This window comes from Leuciscus leuciscus, assembly GCF_965113295.1.
Source record: "Leuciscus leuciscus genome assembly, contig: SUPER_11_unloc_4, whole genome shotgun sequence".
NCBI lineage: Eukaryota > Metazoa > Chordata > Actinopteri > Cypriniformes > Leuciscidae > Leuciscus > Leuciscus leuciscus.
The window spans coordinates 187,892-194,509 of NW_028118543.1; the positions used below are offsets into that span (position 1 = coordinate 187,892).

Sequence of the window (6,618 nt, forward strand, 5' to 3'; positions counted from 1 at the left end):
GAAATCTTTTCTCAGACGTGATACACTGTAAAATCTAATTAGTTGGACTTACTTAAAAAAAAGCATGCAAACCTATTGCCTTAAAAAAAAAAAAAAAAGTAAAGTGAAATAGGAATAGTATGTGGTACTGACAAATGCTTAGTTAGTATAGTTCACTTACACAAGAGTTCTAGTAATTAAACAAGAACTGTAGAGAGTGCTTGATAATTTACTTTAAATAAAATATAATTGTTACCATTGTTGTGTTTTGCATGCTGAATGTTGAAGTCTGTGTGACTCAAGTATGATCAATTGCAAGATTGTCACAAATATAGAGGGATTATATCAACACAATTAAAAGTTTCACAAGATGTGTAGGACATAAGTGTTAGCAACAAAATTACAAAAGATCATTAATTGACATGAAATATGTTATACATCATTCATTCATACATATACATACATACATAACTTCTCTTCATTTGAAACCAAATAACTGATTTCTTGTTGCAATCACTGCATCAATGGGAAGATAATTAAAGTTCCAAGTGTCCAACCAAAGGGATCACTAATTGCCATAAAGGTGACTAAAAACATTTTAGGAAAATCAACATCAATTTATGAAGTCAGCTTATGTGATGTTCTCTCAAATAGTCACCTTCCTAAAATAATTGCCTAAGTCATTTTTTGACAAAAATGAATTTTTTTTATTTATTTTTTCATAAGTCATCTTCTCATGATGCTGGCCACCTCTGGTAAAATCACCCACATCCTCAGTTGAACAGATCATGCAATTCTACCCCTGTAGTATAATGGCCTATGTCAAGAGTTTGACTTAGGCTGTTTTATTTTGCCTAAGTCAAAAGACAATGAGACTTAGGCAATTTTACAAGCTTTTCAAGATGGCAGTTGCATCAAGAAGAACGAAAATCTACTCGGCCTCTGAAGTTAGGTTCAATTTTTTGTGTTTTCTGAGAAACCTGCAAAAATGACTTGGGCAATTATTTTAGGAAGGTGATGAAATGTATCAGTTGTATTCAAATTTCATCATTCAAGATGACTTTGGGAAATGAGTGAATGCAAACAGAGTCCATTAAGTGAAAAGTCCATCTCACAATTCTGACTTTATAACATGCAATTACGACTTTATGTCAGTGTCACGCAATTCTGACTTTATAACACACAATTGCGACTATATCACAAAATTCTGACTTTAAAACTTGCAATTGCGACTTAATATCTCGTAATTCTATAAAAATAAAAAATAGAGATGAAAAAACAGAATTGCGAGATAAAAAGTCACAATTACCTTTTTTATTTTTTATTCTGTGGAGGAAACAAGCTTCCATAGGCTCCGTAGAATAGTTATTGTGGTGAAAAGAAAACAATACATTTAAAACAGTGCCATCTAGTGGCCATTAGTTCAAACAGGTAAGGTAGGCTACTGTAGGTGAAGGTAGGATTCCAATCCGTTTATTAAACTGGCCTGAACTGTCAATCTACAAGTTCTAAATGTAAACTGACATCCTGAGGTGACATTCAATTGTAACTGACATCATCCTCTACTGCAGTTTCCTGTGTTAACACCGTGACTGTGATGTTATGTTTATGTTATGTTTATTGTACGGCTACAAACCACAAAGAGAGAGAGAGAGAGAGAGACAGAGAAAATGATCCTAAGACAGTTTTTAAGCGAGTAAGTGAAATTATATTTGATAAGCAAACATAGAACTGCAAATACTCTAATTTGACATATTTTTGACTATGGAATGGTAAAATACTTGTCATAAATATGTATGTAAGAGCTCCTGAAAAAAATAAAACAAATTCCTTGTGTGTTTGCGCACACTTGGCGAATAAAGCTCATTCTGACTCTGATTTTGATTCAGTTATCTTTAAGCTGATCACATTCTCATTCTTTTTGCTTTCCAGGGTGAAATAAAGTTAGGTCATTTTATGATGAGACGTGAGGAATGGACACTGACGGAAGTTATTTATACACCACTGAATAATATTTGTTAAATCATAATTTCAAAATTCTTTATACACTTACAGTAACATGTTTTTGAACAAGTTATTGAATTTGCATTGAATATGTTAAAACAAATGATCTTGTTGTGATTATGTGGCATCCTAAAGCACCAATTTCTGACTAAACTTTAAACAACATTGGCTTGATGGATACATTTATTATCAATGTGTTTTCTATTTGTAATTTTTGATGAGATTACAAACAGTTAAAAAAAAGCAAATAGCAACATTTCTAAAGAAGTGCATATACAAACAAAGAAGTAAAACTATTTTCATGAGTTCACACTTACATTTGAGGGGGTAAAGTTTAATGCGTATTTGGCGTGCTCTCCGGAGGGAGGGCTCCGAGCTCGGAGTTCGGCCCGAACCCAGAGTACTCCCCCCCTATGTAAGTGTTTAGGACTAGAAGTGTGGAGAAGGGGTGGTGGGGGGATGCTGCAAAAACTGTCAATGGATTGAGGTGAGACTGCTGAGTGTATATATACCTCTTACCATTGATTGCTGAGTGCTCTCCACTTGTGTTAATTATCTGAACGTGCTCCTCCCGAACTTTGTTAATAAAACCTCTTTTGGATGCATTTGCTTGTGGGTGATGTCTAGGTAATGACTTTTGAACATCCTAAATGTTTTTAATGCCATATAGTTTAGTGACCATTAACCACATCTTGTTTTTCATAGTTGTCAGTCACACTGGACATTTATAACCACACATAGCGCTTTACCACAGTGAACCACTAATGTGAAATGTGCTGTTGTATCTGAGCTACAGACCACAGCCGGTCCAGAAAGTGTGTGATCATTTCAGAGAACAACAGATGGAAATTCTCATCACAAGACTGCAAATGAGTTTATATCTTCTTATTTTAATGCATGATGGTTGTTTGAAAGGGCATTAGAGTGGATTGGTTCAGTTAATCCAAATTTAATTCGTAAAAAAAACACAAAAAAAACAGTGTTGAAGGGGTCATGAACTGGATTATGTTATTATTTTATAATGTTTCCTGGGGTGACCCTATAATGTTAATATGATTTTTACATCAAAAATTGTCATAATGTCGAAATAAAAGGCATTTTTTCTAGCCTGGGCGGTTTTCAGTTTGGCCGATTGGAAATGGAGCGTTCTTTGATCGCATTCTGTATATAATTTAAACAGTTTAAAAAATATTATTTTCATCCTACTTAGAGAAACGATGTGAAGTTGATCTTTTAGTCACTGGCTTGATTTACTGATGCATAAACAGTATTGAACGATTTTGAGAGAAAGATAATCTGTCTGAACTTGAATAATTACACATCAAAAATCACTGATCACAGATCAGGCATTAGAATAAACATGGTTACTTACATGTGGCGTAACCCCCTCGAAAATTAGATGATTCATCTCAAGGGGTTAATCCTAATAAATTCATTTCTAATAATGTGTTCTCATTATGAGTTTGCTTTTAGATTTTTGTCCAGATCACAGATGAAAAAAACACAACAGCCAAACTCCTCATGAGGATCCTTTGTGTCTCCATTGTCACAGTCGATCTTCAACTTTCACTGCTTGTGTCTGAGAGATTATATTCAAGACTCTCACTAGCTCACCTTAAATAGTCAATAAAGCAGAGCTTAACCCTTGTGCTTTGTTGAAAACCCTGTAACACCTTTTGTGTACTCGGTCAAAAATGACCGGCCTTTTAAAAATTGCTTGTAAATCGTTTGTTATGCTATATTATCACCAAATATTGGATTCAATCTTTTTTATCAACTTGTCTGTCAATTGGCACAGGTTTTCTATTTCTTTTTGGAACTGATTGATCATAGGCCTATAGACCTCATCGATCTGAGCTCATGCACCTCAGCTTTTGAGTAATGAAAGCCTGATTTGTGGATAAATTTGTCAATATTCAACAAAATATGACAGAAGTGTGCTTTAATATTTAACTAGGAAGTTTATTTTGAAATGCTTTTATTTGTACAAAATGTAACAAAGTCACACTTGTGGAGTTCACGGTCAAAAATAAATTACAAAAAATTGCTTGTAAATCGCTCGTTATGCTATATCACCAAATATTGGATTCAATGTTTTTGACAACTTGTTTTATTTCAATTAGGACAGGTTTCATATTTGTTTTTGAAACTGATTGATTGTTCAAAAAAACAAAAAAACGACTGAACGAATGATACACGGATTCTATATAACTTCCCAATATTACCCTTTTTGTTTTTTAACGTCTTGTTTGGGGATGTGTGCGTACAGTAGCCTATGCAAAGTAAAAAAAAAAAGTTTATTTCTGTTTATGCCTTTGCTTGTGAATCTATCCCATAACATGTTTCATTTGTTTATTTGCTAAGCCAAATAAACACTGGTTGAGAGTTTTTTGGCTGATAAATTGCATAACCTACTCTGTGCATTAGGTGCTGTTCTCCACTAGAGGGCGAACTTTCTATTACTGTAACACAATTAATTAGTATACTACATACAAATGTTTCACCCAAAAACGAAAATTCTCTTATAATCTGCAAAATATTAGTAGCCTATGCTGTTATCTTTTTTCCCATTCAATTACAGTCAATGGGGACTGGCTCTTTTTTTTTTAACCTCAAAAAGGACTCGGAAGCAATAGTATCATTATAAGTGAGAAGAAGAGAGAAAGTAATTCTGATTCTTAATAACACGAGGATTTATATGTGAACCTGGACCACAAAACCAGTCACATGGGTCAATTTTTTTTTTTAATTGGGACAAAAAGGACAATAGGACAATATTTGTCTGAGATACAGCTATTTGAAAATCTGGAATCTGAGGGTGCAAAAAATCGAAACAAAATAAATGTTTTATATATTTACGGTAGGAAATTTACAAAATATCTTCATGGAACATGATCTTTACTTAATATCCTGATGATTTTTGGTATAAAAGAAAAATCCATAATTTTGACCCATATGTGTTGGCTATTGCCAGAAATATACCCGTGCGACTTGTGACTGGTTTTGTGATCCAGGGTCACATATTTCTTTAATGATCTAGCTTAAATATGATTAAATACAGTACAAACTGTTACAGAGAAAAGGCTGGATGTAAGTAAGCAGTGTCATTTTTCCACCAAAAGTGCATTTCAAATTTAAAGGAGATAAAACAAAGCAATTAAGTGAAACTTCTTTTAACTTTCACATAAGCTAAAGGGGTCTAATGGGACCTTTTTTGCCTAAATAAACATATATATTCTATTTGAATAAATTGATATAGATAGATTTGCGGCATCTTTAGGCCTCCATTGGCTCAGTCCTCAATCTCCTTCAGACCTGAAGGAAAGATGATCATGTTATACGTTTTTTTTATTTTATTTTTTATCAATACACAAGCATCATATTAAGATGTCATATTAATATAGGCTCGTACCTTTCAGTCTGAATTGAATCCAGCGCGCTGTTGGATCAGAGCAGTACTTGTCTTTCTCTGTGTAGAATCTGCAGGACAGATATACAGTACCACTGAAATGAACACAATATCAGGCATATAAAACTGTGAAATGTGTGTAGAGAGAGCTTACACTATAGCATCCACACATGGACTCAGAGCATTCTGATGCTTGTATCCAATCAGTTTACAGTTTTGCTCGATTGCTTAAACACATTTCTTGAAACTATGCCTCATATTCTCAAAACAGTAAACACAAATCTATAACATCTCACCCAATTCCCCAAACATCTTATTTTCAGGTCAAAATGAAGCTCTACACTCAAAACCATTCACTCTTGCTGAAAAACCAAACTTTGCCCTCAGACATCACACACACTACAACATAGTCTTACACACTGGTGCAATACATTTAAAACAACATTTCCAAAACTGGTAAGTTATGTTGCTTGTGGTTGCTCTATCTCTATCTATATGTGAGGCAATTTGATGCATTTCTTTTTATTACAGTAGTGCAACAGCGACAGTACATGTATGTGTTGTAACAGCACATAGTACAGCTCTCAAAAGTTACAGAGCAGTCTGAAGTAAATCTCCTGTACCTGTTTTTCTCCCGGAAGGTTCTTATGATTGAGGCGACGGTGAAGCGACTCAAATTTGGCCTTACTTGTATCCCAGCCTCCCTCATAGTCATACCATGGACAAAGACATGGGCAACTAGAGTGTCTTGTCTCCTTGCCCTTGCCCTTCACCTTCCTCATCCTCTTCCTTCACCTCTTCCTCCACTCCCATCTTCATCTGATATTGAATACTAATGCTTTCTAAATGACAACATGGTGTAGGCAATGAGAAATGAAGGGATTTGTGTGTAGAGTTTATAGTGACAGTTCAACAAATCTGACTCATGTGTCAAAACAGGGGAATCGTGTTTATAGTTTCGGGAAATGGGTGTGCTTTTTGATAAATGGCGTTATGGTTTTGAAATTTTAGTTCTAAAGCCTGGTTAAAGTATTTAAGCAATCAAGAAAAACTGTGACAGCTGTATTTCTGCATGATTTGAGATAGATGTCATGCAGAAAGGGGAGAGCAGACCCTGTGATGTACTCAGCTAAGTGCCCTATATACTCTCTGCAGAGCTTTACAGTCCTGATTAGTGCAGTTCCCATAACACACTGAAATACATTGAGTTTGTACGCTTTCTATTG

General features: G+C 34.6%; 2 long non-coding RNA genes across 2 annotated transcripts; both read right to left on the reverse strand.

The window, feature by feature from the left end:
- Positions 1 to 2,148: 2,148 nt before the first annotated feature.
- Positions 2,149 to 2,831, reverse strand: LOC309510192. The gene is made up of 2 exons (XR_014210249.1): positions 2,575 to 2,831; positions 2,149 to 2,276 (listed from the first exon to the last, which is right to left on the reverse strand). It is a non-coding gene; the product is annotated as an uncharacterized lncRNA (long non-coding RNA).
- Positions 2,832 to 5,229: 2,398 nt separating this feature from the next.
- On the reverse strand, positions 5,230 to 5,621 carry LOC309510187. Its single transcript, XR_014210242.1, has 3 exons — positions 5,547 to 5,621; positions 5,396 to 5,463; positions 5,230 to 5,298 (listed from the first exon to the last, which is right to left on the reverse strand). It is a non-coding gene; the product is annotated as an uncharacterized lncRNA (long non-coding RNA).
- Between the last annotated feature and the right edge of the window lie 997 nt (positions 5,622 to 6,618).